Source organism: Nuphar pumila, chromosome 16, assembly GCF_984573655.1.
Source record: "Nuphar pumila chromosome 16, dmNupPumi1.hap1.1, whole genome shotgun sequence".
Classification (NCBI taxonomy): Eukaryota; Viridiplantae; Streptophyta; class Magnoliopsida; order Nymphaeales; family Nymphaeaceae; genus Nuphar; species Nuphar pumila.
In genome coordinates, this window is record NC_143264.1 from 62797743 (window position 1) to 62811302 (window position 13560).

Below are 13560 nucleotides of genomic sequence, written 5' to 3' on the forward strand. Positions count from 1 at the left end.
CCGCCTGAGGCGATCACTGCCAGCTGAGTCTGATGGTGGACAGGGGTTGTAACCACCGGCGAACAACTCAGAATGTTGGTGGCTTGCCGTTGGAGGTTAGCCATCTCCGGCAGCGCCCATGGTTAGCCGTCGGTGGCGTGCACTAGTGGAGATGGTCGGATGAGATGGAGAGGGGAGAAGTACCCTAAAACAAACGAAAACTAGTTCGGTTTAGAGTATGACCCCCCGCCCCCCCCCCCCCCTCTCATCACCGACCTCTGGTCGTGGTCATCGGCGATGGTGGGATGTTGCCACCGGCAACATCCGGGACCGACCGTCGGTGGCAATATTTAAGGATACGATGGGTGCAAGGAACAGAGAATGATGTTCCCTGTCTGCAGCCCTCCATCGCTCGCTGCAGTCGCAGATGGACGGTGGTGGCTGGTTTTCATCGACAGGCCGCTGGTGGCGACTGCAGCCGACGAAGGTCGTATGCAAAAAAAAGAAAAAAATTGTTCCCTATATGCAAACCACCGTCGCTGCAGCCGCTGACAGACGACGATGGTCGACAGCGGCTGGTCATCATCGACCGATCGTCGCCATCAACCGCAGTGGTCGGCCGTGCGAAAAAAAAAAATTTGTTTCGGTTCTTCCACTATAGCATTTACAGTGGATCCCAACCGGGTTGGGGACCTAATCCGAACCCGGGGCCGGATTCAAAATTTCGGGTGGATCAGGTCTGCGTTAGTCTTGGGAGGGACCTGATCCGAACCTAGAACCGGATTCTCGGTCCTGGGTGGATCGGGTCTGCACTTGTTGATAAGGGGGACCCGATCCAGACCCAGATCCAAGGTTCCAGGTGGATCATGTCTGCGCTTATCCCTCGAGGGATCCAATCCAGACCTGGATTCATTGAGTAGACCGGGTGGATCAGGTCTGAACCTGATCCTGGGGACCCGATCAGAACCTGTTTGTCTTTATGGGGCTTGGTCTAATTAAACCCGACCCTGGGGACCCAATCCAGACCCGTTTGTCATTATGGGGCTGGGTCTGAACTCGATCTGAGTCATGGATCTATATCCAACCCGATATCCAGTTTGGACCTAGTATGGTTTCAGCTCAGGTTTGGGTAGTGAGATTTAACTCGGGATCTGGTTTGGATCCAAACTGGGTCTGGATCATGGGATCCAACTTGGGATCCGGTTATGATCAGGTCTGAATCTGGGTCAGGATTCATTTTTTGATCGGATCTGAATCTGAACCAGATTGATCAGGTCCAAAAAGGGTCCCAACACTATTTACTCATTTTAAAGAACTGAACCGGTTTTGTGATCGATAAGGGTATTTCAAAATCCCTTTTTCATCGGTTTCTGCATGTAGAGACCCTGTTTTCATAATTCAGTAGAGGAACAGGGGTTTTTGCACGTGGTTTTAGGGGTTTATAGGCTTTAATACATATTTCAAACCGGTTTTGTGATCGATAAGGGTATTTCAGGACTAGTTCAAAGCCCTTTTTCATCGGTTTCTGCATGTAGAGACCCTATTTTCATAATTCAGTAGAGGAACAGGGGTTTTTGCACGTGGTTTTAGGGGTTTATAGGCTTTAATACATGTTTCAAACTGGTTTGGCTATTCTAGGATCGGTTCAAGGCCTTGGTTGATAGGTTTGAGGCTATTTTAGATCGCTACAGAGTACTTTTAGGCTGGTTTCTATATGGGGACCTTGAGTGTTACCCGTAAAAGCATGTTTTTATCATTTTCTCATGCTTTATATGTATTTATTATCATGGATGTGTAACTCATGCATGCAATTTATGTTATTTTAAATTATGTATGATATTTAAGCATGAATTATGACTAAATTCATGATATATGAGATGTGCTTCATCAAAAATTTATTTATGCATATGAGATGAAGCATGAATTTGTGTTTTTTTATGTTATAATATATAGTTTATCATGAATATACATGCATTATCATGTGTGTATGAGTATGCTCTATAATACGAATATGTTTGTAATAAAAGAACTTAATTAACTGAGTCGTGTTTTGTAAAAGAGAAAGACATTGTACCTCAATACACCATGTCTGGTAGAGCTAATCAAAATAGTGTAGCTGAAAAGAGAAATCATACGCTTAAGAAAATGATTCAAGTGATGTTGAATCACTCAAACCTTTTTTTGATCTTGTGGGGTGAAGTTCTTTGGTCAACAATGCACATATTGAACAAGGTTTCTACGAAAGTTGTCTAAAAGACTCCCTATGAGCTATGGACTGATAGAGAACATTTTTTGTTATTTATGCGCATACGAGGATGTCCAGTTGAAGTTAAGTTGTATAACCTACATATAAAAGACTTTGATCCTATGACGACTAGTGAATTTTTTATTGATTATCCAGAAAGATTAAAGTATTTTGGGTTTTATTGTTCATCTCATACACCACAGATAGTGGAAACATAAAAAGGAAGATTTCTTGAAAATAGTTCTATTGGGATAGATGCATCTCAAAGTTTGAATTTAAGAAATTGCAGGATTCAATTTTCATACCTACAAAGAAAATAAGTTTAGTTTTTTTAATCATTATCCATTTGAATGATGCTAGGAAAAATTTGATCAATGAACATCAATTCCAAGTAGAACAAGTTGTTGATGAGGATATACAAAAACAACATGATGCAGATGTTCATTTTGAACCACCTGTAGCATCTGTGTGAAGGTTTATGAGGACCAAAAAATCTTTTATTCATCCAGACTATGTGATGTATTTATAAGAGCCTAACAATTTTATAGTCATTGATGATGATCCCTTAACCTTTGCAAAAGTCATTGAAAGTGAAATATCGACACATTGGATCAATGTCATGAAAGAAGAGTTTGATTCTATGACAAAGAACCAAGTGTGAGATCTTGTACATCGACATGATGGAGTAAGACTTGTTGGTTGTAAGTGGGTCTTTAAGACCAAAACAAACATGAAAGGGCGAGTTGAGTTGTACAAGGCTAGGCTCGTTGCAAAGAGATTCACCTCTCATGTCTCAACTAAGGAATCATTGAGAATAATCATGGCCCTCGTAGCTCATTTTGATTTACAACTATATCAAATGGATACGAAAACAATTTTCCTTAATGGGAATCTGGAATATGAGATATTTATGCAACAACCTCCTAGTTTCAGTATAGATGACTCGAATAATTTAGTTTGCAAATTGAAGAAATCAATCTATGGACTTAAACAAGCCTCCTGTCAGTGGTATAAAAAGTTCGATCGGGTAATTTTAAACTTTAAATTCACTGAAAATATTGTTGATCGGTGTATATACCTTAAGGTTAGTGGCAGTAAGTTTATAATTCTGGTTTTATATGTTGATAATATTCTTCTTGCAACTAATTATTTGAGTATGCTACAAGAGAAAAGATTTGTTCCTTTCATTTTAACATGAAGAATATAGGTGAGGCCACGTATGTTCTTAGAATTGAAATCTATCATGACAGAACTAAGGGTGTCATTGGCCTCTCTCAGAAATCTTATACTCTTAATGTTTTTAAAAGATATGGGATGAAAAATTATTCTCCTAGATTGACACCCATAGTGAAAGGGATAAATTGAGCCTAAATGATTGTTCTCAATATGATAATGAAAAGACTTAGATGACAATTGTCTTGTATGCTTCGGTGATTGAGAGTTTGCAATATGTGTAGTCCTGCACATGACCAAATATCACATTTATTTTGAGAATGCTTGGTAGATATCAGTCTAATTCAAGCATTGTGTATTGGAAGGCAATAAAGAATGTTATATGTTATTTACAAGGAACGAATGAATATATGTTTACCTATAGAAAGGTTGACCACCTAAAGATAATTGGTTACTTTGATGTGGACTTAGGAGGATGTCTTGACAGTAGAAAGTTCACTACTAGATATATCTTTCTACTAACAAGTGGTATCATCTCATAAAGAAGCGAAAAATAGTTTACAACTATAACTCATACCATGAAAGCAGAATTTATTGCTCTATACTCGACTTCATCTCAGGTCATTTGAATAAGAAACTTCATTACAGATCTTGAGATTGTGGACTCTATTGAGAGGCCACTGAAAATCTTTTATGATAATGAAGTTAACGTGTCATTCTCGAATAATAACAAGAACTCTACCTCGTGTCAATACATAGAGTTAAAATACTTTGTTGTTAAAGAAAGGATTGTGAATCATTTAATATGTATTGATACAATCGGTATGAAGGAAATGATTATGGATCCCTTTACTAAAAGGCTAACACTGAGATTATATTTTCAACATGTAATGATGATGATTCTGTTTAATTTCTTTTGATGTATGACAATACATATACGATCACATTTATAAAACTAGATTCTCTATGGTTTTGTGCATTATTGATTCTGTATAAAGTATCTATCATTTGAATAAAAAGAATAGCAGAATAACAATATTAAATGACCAATAGAATGGGTTAGAGAAAAACCTATTCATAAAAGTATCTTAATATGCTAAAATACTAAAAATGAATAATATTATAGTGCATGAAAATATGATATCTCGCATAGAGGTGTTCATCTCTATAACTCATATGATTCATTCTTGTAATATAGAATAACATGTGAACCCATGTAAAAATTGAATCGAGATAACGATCAATAACCTCAATTATGTGTCAATGAGTCAAGTGAAAGAATGTTGAACATTTCGAATCGGGTCCAACCGGAGGTGACCCAGTTTGACACAAGACACACTTAATGATAAGCATAAGCGGGGAGGGAGTTAAGTGAATGTAAATGGTTCACATTCAATATGAGCATGTGAAGGGTTCGCATGCATGAATGGAATGCATATAACCCCCACTCTCCTCCCACTATAAATAAAGAGGCATGGTTGCTTGATGAGTATAACCAACGTGATCTATCTCATTTGGGTTGAAGGGTCCTGCGACCTGACGGTCTGGGCTTATTGTGGGAATCGATAGGTTGAGGAGAACGCTAAGCACTCGCATCTACGCAAGGTTCGTCCAGATTGACTATAATTGCTTCTGGTATGTTTTTGTTCTTCATGCATATTTTCGCCAACATTCCTACCATGTTAATCATTCCATTGGCTGCCTTTACCTTATCTTCCTATTTTGCAATACCATTTTTAGGGAGAGTTGATCAGGTGATCTTAAAGTGATTTGACATCTTTACCATTTATTGTTTTATCCCGAAAAAATCGCATGGTCCTTGTGTACATTGTGGACGGTGAGGATGCCAAATCACTTTTCTAAAAGTGATTTTTTATGGAACAGAACAATGAGTTGTTTTCCAGTAGAATCGGCTTACTGCTAGTCAGTTTACCTGTTTCAACAAATCTTTTTTTCCTCATAAAATGTTATGCTATTTTTTTTTTCTGTTTACTATTTTTTTTATTCTCTGCACTCCAGATTTGGGTGTAGTGAATTGTGTTATGTTTCTCTCTTTTTCTGCTCTGTATCATCCCAACGATATCTCATCGTTGGTGTGTCGCTGAATGATTGATATATTTAAAAAAAGAAGAAGAAGTGATTTGGCAGATAACTTGAACTGCTCTCATTTTTAAGAGAGTGAGCAAAATTGGCCCTCTCTTTATCTCTCTACGGAAAGGGGTTTGGTCTCTCTCTAGTCTGGTCAACCCACCTTTCTCTTTCTTTGAGAGTGGGTTAGATCAAAACGACTCTCTCTCTCAACGGCACCCAATTTTCAAGTGTGAAAAGATGGTTGTTTTTCACCCAATTTTCAATGATATGCTCATTTGAAAAATAAGATATCTCTAATGCATAGATAATTTGTCCTTTTCCTAATTCAATGAAAATTGAGACCGTAGGTTGGGTAGGTAAACTCATGAAAGATAGTGTTATTGTTTTGGCTCAAAATTAGTGACTTTTTAAAACCAAACTCTTTGGCAAATAACCATTTGTTTGTTTAAGTTCTTTGAGAAATGAGTTTCGAAGTGTTGGATGTAGGAAGAGATGATGAGGTAATTCAAATAAAGAAAACAATTGGAGACCACTCCTTTATGGAGTGCTTTTGGACTTTGATGATGTGGAATAGTCTCATATTGAAGAATCTCAAAAAGGTTGTGGGCTTTATAACCTACATGGAGATTCTAACACTTGTTCTAAAGAACAAGGGGATGTGATGGCTACCACACACACACACACACGCTCGCCCACCGCATCGTGTCGGGTTCGGGTAATTAGCCGTTTAGGGCCATTATTGTTTTTATTTGGATTAATTAATTGGAAAAGAGAAATGGATAATGGATTATTTCGTTGACGGGTTACGTTACTTCGTATATGGTAATGGGTCTCTTCCATGTTTTAGTAACCGTTCAGAGGTTATAAAACATGGTTAGAGGGCTGAAATATACACAGACGGAGACGCAAGTGACTCTTGTGTTTTTGTTTTCTCTCTCCCTGCTCTCTCATTTCGTTTTTTCTATGGATGTTCCTCTGAAAGGGAAGTTCTGCATCAGTAGTTCGCTGAGGTTGTCTTCGAAGGATGATCTACCATCGGAGTGCATTGATTCAAATCGTCGTCGCTACTGTATCCTGGGGGAAGGACGTCGAACCTTTTTGCACCATATGTGGAGGCGAATCTTCTCTAAGGGGAGTATTTTTATAAGCCTTAGCCTTTTGCAGAATAATAACATGTTGTCTTTGTTGTTTTTATTTTGTTCAATGCATATGTTTGATCTTTTGATCTTGTCTGGATTTTGGTTTAAAATCGTATATGACATGCTTGAACCCTGTTACGATTTGAATCAAATGTTTTATTTACATATCATGTTAAATGAAAATCCGTTTTACAACATGATCCTATTTTTTATTCTAACAGTCTTAGAGAAGATTCTAAGCATGTTGATTTCATCTGGTTTTATACTGAAAGTAGACATGTCCGGTATGCCTAAAAAATTTACCAATCAGAATTTAAAGCGCTGGCAACAACACATGAAAATCTGGTTCATGACTATAGGCTTGTTATATGTTCTAGAACTCGAATGCCCTTCAATTTTTTAGAGTGATCCTGATCCTGTTGCTGTTAATGCGGCTGTAGAGTGGAAAGAGAAGGATAGTATATGTCATGGTTGCATTTTGTTGGCTCTGTCCAACACTTTGTTTGTTGTATATTGTTCCTCATCTACCACTGCTAAAGCCTTATGGGATCAACTTGATAAAAAGTATAATACTGAAGACCAAGGTCTTGAGAAGTACTCGGTTGCCAAGTTTCTAAAATATCAGATGGTTGAGAGCACGTCGGTCACTGAACAGGCACACGAGTTTCTATTGTTGCTTCATAGTTTGGTTGAGGCTGATATAAAACTTTCTGAGAAGTTTCAAGTTATGATCATCGTGAAAAAATTTCTTAAGTCTTGGGTAGACTTTGGCATGTCTCTCAAGCACCGTAGAGGAAAGATCTCCCTAAATGATCTTATGGTAGCCATACCCACTGAGAAAGGGTATACGAGTCAGAAACAGGTTGTGATGTCAACTGAACAACCTAAAGTGAATATGATGACCAGATCTTTTAAAGGCAAGGGACAAAAAGCGAAACCTGTAATGAAAAACCAATTTAAACCTAAGACCAAAATCTAGAAGAAGGCAAAGAACAAACCTTGCTGGAACTGTGGACAGGTTGGGCACTAGGCTAAGGAATGTCCTTCCAAGAAGGCCAAGGCTCATGGGACTACAGATGGTATGCCTTAAGTCAATATGGTGACTGAGGTCATTGAGATCAGTGTTGGGTATGTTTCTGTTAACCCTCAAATCTATCATGTTTATGAGCCAACTGAGTGGTTGGTTGACATTGAGGCTAATATGCACGTTTGTGTTGATAAGTCTGTCTTTGTCTCATACGAGGTTGTTGCAGGCAGATCCATGACTATGGGCAATTCAACGGTTGTAAAGGTGTTAGGATTGGACATGTGGACCTGAAGTTTCCTTCAGGATGAGTTCTATCTCTAGACAGAATGTACCATATGCCTGTAGTTAGAAGGAATATTTTAAGTGGTTCATGTCTAGTTAGAGAGGGTTATGAATTTAATTTTAAATATAATAAAGTTATTATTTTATATTCTAAAACATTTATTGGCAAGGGGTATTTAGATGATGGTTTATTTAAACTTCGTGTTGAATATGTTTGCAATAATAAATTAGAGAATGATGTTTCTTTTGATTCATTGTCTAATATTGCTTATAATATAGAATCATTTGATTTGTGGTATAATAGATTGGGTCATGTGAATTTTAATTTTGTAAAACGCATGATGGACTTGAAAATTATTCTTGAACATTTCATAGATAAAACTAAAAAAAGTGAAATTTGTGTGCAAGCAAAACAATGTAAGAAACCATTTCATACGGTTGTTAGAGATTCTGAAATATTGGATCTGGTGCACACAGATATATGTGAGTTTAATGAAGTGTTAACTATAAATCATAAAAAGTATTTTATCACTTTTATAGATGATGACACTAAATACTGTTATGTGTATCTGCTAAAATCAAAAGATGAAGCTTTTGATAAGTTTCTTATTTTTAAGAATGAAGTACAAACATAAACTGATAGAAAACTTAAAAGATTGAGGTCTGATAGGGAGGAAAAATATACGTCTAACAAACTTGATGAATATTGCAAATCCATTGACATAGTTCATGAGTTTACCGCTCCATATTCTTCTCAATCTAATGGGATTGTAGAAAGAAAGAATAGAACCTTAACTGACATGATAAATGCTCTACTTGGGAGTTCTGGATTACCTACCTATATGTGGGGGGATGCTCTAAATGTGGCTTTCCATATTCTGAATAGAGTTCTCCAGAAGCATAAGGGTAGCAGCCTATTTGAACTCTAGAGAAATAAAAAATCTAGCTTAAAATACCTCAAAGTGTGGGGGTGTCTAGCAAAGGTACTTGTCCCAGAGCACAACAGGAAGAAGCTAGATCCTAAAACTGTAGATGTTGTCTTTTTGGGTTATGTAGAGAACAATTATGCCTATAAGTTCTTAGTAATTAAGTCTAAGATATCTGGTATAGATATAAACTCTATTGTTGAGCTTCGAGAAGCTACATTCTTTGAGGATGTATTTTTCATGAAAGTTGGTGTACCTCAGAATCTTTCTTTTTCAGATGTACCTTCAACTTCTGGTTTTATTCTGGAACATGTAGAAATGATGATAGATGTGGGGGTTGAGTCGTCTTATTCCCACTCTAGACCAATTGAGTCTGAGGAAGTGGTTGAACCAAGAAGGAGCAAGAGATCACGGATTACTAAGGATTTGGGAAGTGATTATATCACTTACTTGATCAAGGATAATCCTCCTACTTTTCGAGATGCAATGGCTTCACCTGAAGCAAGGCATTGGAAAGAAGCCATAAACAATGAAATGGACTCTATTGTCTCTAATGGCACCTGGGAACTGGTTGACCTCCCTCGTGATAGCTTCACTATTGAGTGCAAATGGATCTTTAAAAAGAAGTTAAAACCAGATGGATCCATTGATAAGTACAAGGCTAGACTAGTTGCCAAGAGGTTCAAACAAAAAGAAGAAATAGATTATTTTGACACTCATTCTCTGGTTACTCAGATGACCACAATTAGGGTGCTTATTGTACTGACCTCCATTTATGATCTCTCGGTCCATAAAATGGACGTAAAGACTGCTTTTTTGCAAGGCGATCTTGAAAAAGATATCTATATGGATTAACCTTGAGGGTTTTGTTGCTCCTGATAATGAAAATAAAGTTTGTAGACTTGTTAAGTCATTATATAGACTAAAACAAGCCCCTAAACAATGGCATAAGAAGTTTGATAAAATTATTTTATCATTTGGCTTTGTTGTCAATGAATCTGATAAATGTGTTTATTGTAAAGTTAAAAGTGATGCATGTATCATTTTATGTCTGTATGTAGATGATATTATATTGTTTGGTTCCAATATGAGAATTGTGAATGAGACAAAGTCGTTTCTTAGTAATAAATTTGATATGAAGGATATGTAAATTGCTAATGTGATCTTAGGCTTAAAGCTGACTCATTCAGCTGATGGAATAGCTATTTCTCAATCTCACTTTGTCGAGAAAATACTTAAGAAATTTGGCTATGACAAAGGAAGATCTGTAGCAACTCCATATGACCCTTTTACTCATCTTTATAAGAATACGATTGGTGTTCCTGTGTCTCAATTAAAGTATTTCTAGATTATTGAAAGTTTGATGTATCTTACAAATTGCACAAGACCGGATATTTCATTTTTGGTGACAAAATTAAGTAGATACACAAGTTGTCCAAATCGCACTCATTGGAAGGCATTGAACAGGGTACTTAGGTACCCGAAAGGAACTATTTTCTTGAGTTTGCATTACAAGAGATTCTCTGTCATTCTTGAGGGATATAGTGATGCAAGCTGGATAGCCATGAACTCTGGGAGTTATTGTGTAACAGAATATATATTTACCTTGGGTGACAGCGCAGTCGCCTAGAGATCAGTAAAGCAGACCATCTTGTCACAGTCTACTTTTGAGACTGAGTTCTGTGCTTTAGATATTACAAGAATGGAAGTTGAATGGTTAAAGGGACTTCTAGAAGAACTTTCTTTAATGAACAAACTAATTCCTGCAATATCTATGCATTGTGACAATATGGTCACAATTGCGAAGATCAAAAGCATAACATATAAAAAATAGAGAAGACATATCCAAGTCAGAATAAAATCTGTAAAGGAACTGATGTCTCAGTTAGTGGTTGTTGTGGACTATGTTGGATCCAAAGAGAACACAATTGATCCATTAACAAAAGGACTAGATAAGTCATTAGTCCAAAAATCTAGAGAGAGGATGAGACTGAAACCCATCAGTAGTTCATCTACAGTGGCAACCCAACCTATCTGAGTCAAGATCTCATAAAGTAGGTTCAATGTGGTAATGACAAGTTGTAGGGTGAACTGGATAGCACATTCTTAATGTGATACTTTGTATCTGTGTCTTTTCCCATGATTACTTTGGAAAGGTGTTGTAGCGGCCAGTAAAGGAAGAGTGAAAACTCAATGGGTTCAAAGCCTTCTTGGCAAGATGTTAGCAGTGCATCTCTGGAGAAGCCCACCTATGTGAGTGTGCCTCTGTGACTGCAGTTTAAGGAATTGGGTTATTTCTGAAGTCACTCATGAAACAAGATTCGGGCACATGGCCATTAACGCGTTGCCCTTAAAAATTACAACCAGAACCTTTAGCGTGTTGTTTCTAATGAACACTCATACATCAAAGGTTCAAGTTCAAGACTTTAGTTCACTTCGTTCTTGTGGGGGTAAAGTTAGTCAACTAAGGTAGTGGTTCAAACCGGAAGGTACCATTACTAAAAGTATGACATGTCCTGCTACAGATTACTCCATCTTGCATCTTTGGTTCCTTCTGTTTTCATTCTTTGAATTTATGGAAGAATGTTAGATGTAGGAAGAAATGATGATATAATTCAAATAAAGAAAATAATTGGAGACCACTCCTTTATGGAGTGTTTTTGGACTTTGATGATGTGGAATAGTTCCATATTGAAGAATCTCAAAAAGGTTGTGGGCTTTATAATCAACATGAAGATTCTAACACTTGTTCCAAAGAATAAGGGGATGGGATGACTACCACAGACATATGCGTGCGCCCACCCGCCGCGCCATGCAGAGCCGAGCCGGGTTCAGGTTCAGGTAATTGGCCCTTTAGAGCCATATCCATTCTAAGTCCAATGTTCTTTTTGTCTCGCATTTATTGTTTTAATTTAAATTAATTAATGGGAAAAGAGAAATAGATAATGGATCATTCTGTTGACGGGTTATGTTACCTCGTATATGGTAACAAGTCTCTTCCACGTTTTAGTAACCGTTCAGGGGTTATAAAATGTGGTTAGAGGGCTGGAATATACATAGACGAAAACGCAAATGACTCTCGCATTTTTTTTCTCTCCCCGCTCTCTCTCTCTCTCTTTCTCATTTTATTTTTCCTGTGGGTGTTCCCCTGAAAGGAAAGTTTTGCATCAACCGTTCACTGAGGTTGTCTTCGAAGGACGATCTACCATCGGAGTGCACCAATTTAGATTGTCGTGGCTACTATATCCTGGAGGAAGGACGCCAAATTTTTTTGCACCGTATGTGGGAGTGAATCTTCTCTAAGGGGAGTATTTTTATATGCCTTAGCCTTTTGCATAATAATAACATGTTGTCTTTGTTGTTTTTATTATGTTCAATGCATATGTTTGATCTTTTGATCGTGTCTGGATTTTTGTTTAAAACTATATATGACATGCTTGAACGCTGTTAGGATTTGAATTAAATGTTTTATTTGCATATCATGTTAAATGAAAATTCGTTTTACAATATGATCCTGTTTTTTAATCTAACATGAAGCACTTTATAAAATTTATTTAGTCTTATATTGAACATTTTTTATAAATATATTGGATTAGGATTTGAATTCAGTCTAGTATTTGTCTTGGTTTTGAACAATATTTTATTAACTCATTTTTGGACCTCATAAAACCTCTTTAAAAAAGATTTAATGCATTTAGCATTGGGTGCACAATGAGCAGAACTAGCTCGAGCTTGGCTCGGGCTTGATTCGATTAAACTCGGCTTGAACTTACCCGAGTAAGTAAACAAGTCGATCTTGAACAAGAGCTTAGGTTCATTAAACATAAACAAACCGAGTTTGTTCAAACATTAAAACTCTATTAAGCTCGGTTTGTAGTTGCATAATGAATATTAGGATATGTATAACTTTTGTTTCTTAAAATTCACAAAAAAGTGGTTTCACCCAAGTGGTTAGGGTGTTGTGCACTTGTGCGTGAGGTCCAAAACACTTTTTTGAAATAAATCAACTCCCTCGGGCCAAGCCGAGCCGAGTCGAGCCGGTTTTGTATGTTGGGTGTTCAAGCATGAACTTAAGATTGGCCTGGCTAGATATAAGAAACGAGCCAAGCTTGAACACCTTCGGTTCAGTTTGTTTGAATCGTTTACCACCTCTGCTTCTGGTACCTAGAAACTTGTTGGAAAAATTGCATGAAACCTAAAATATAGGTAAAATATTTACCTCCAAAAGTTTTAGGTTTCATTCTAGTTTAAGACCTTGTTGGCAGCATCGATACTCTCTCTTATTTTAACCTCTTCTAGGATTTTTGTTGTAGAACTCTCTCTCTCTCTCTCTCTCTCTTAAAATATGCATTTTCGAAAGCAATCCCCTCAGCTACTTTTGGATCTTTAGACCCCCCTAGTATATTAGAGACATTACGAATGAAACTGTATGAATGGCAACTCTAATTATCTAATCAAAGCTTAGGTTGTCGATAACATTTTTCTAAGTTATTGTTAGTGCCACTAAGTGTTGTTTTCGACCGAGAAAGTTGGGGTTAGACAGACCCCTACCAACTTGGGATTCGAACTTGCAACGTCCCAACACAAGGTGACGTGCACTAGCTGATCAGGACAGACAAGCGGAGCCCCCATTGGCTCCTCTCAGAATGTTGTCATCAGCCATGAAAGACTATGTGTTAGTTATCCTTAGCCAAATCT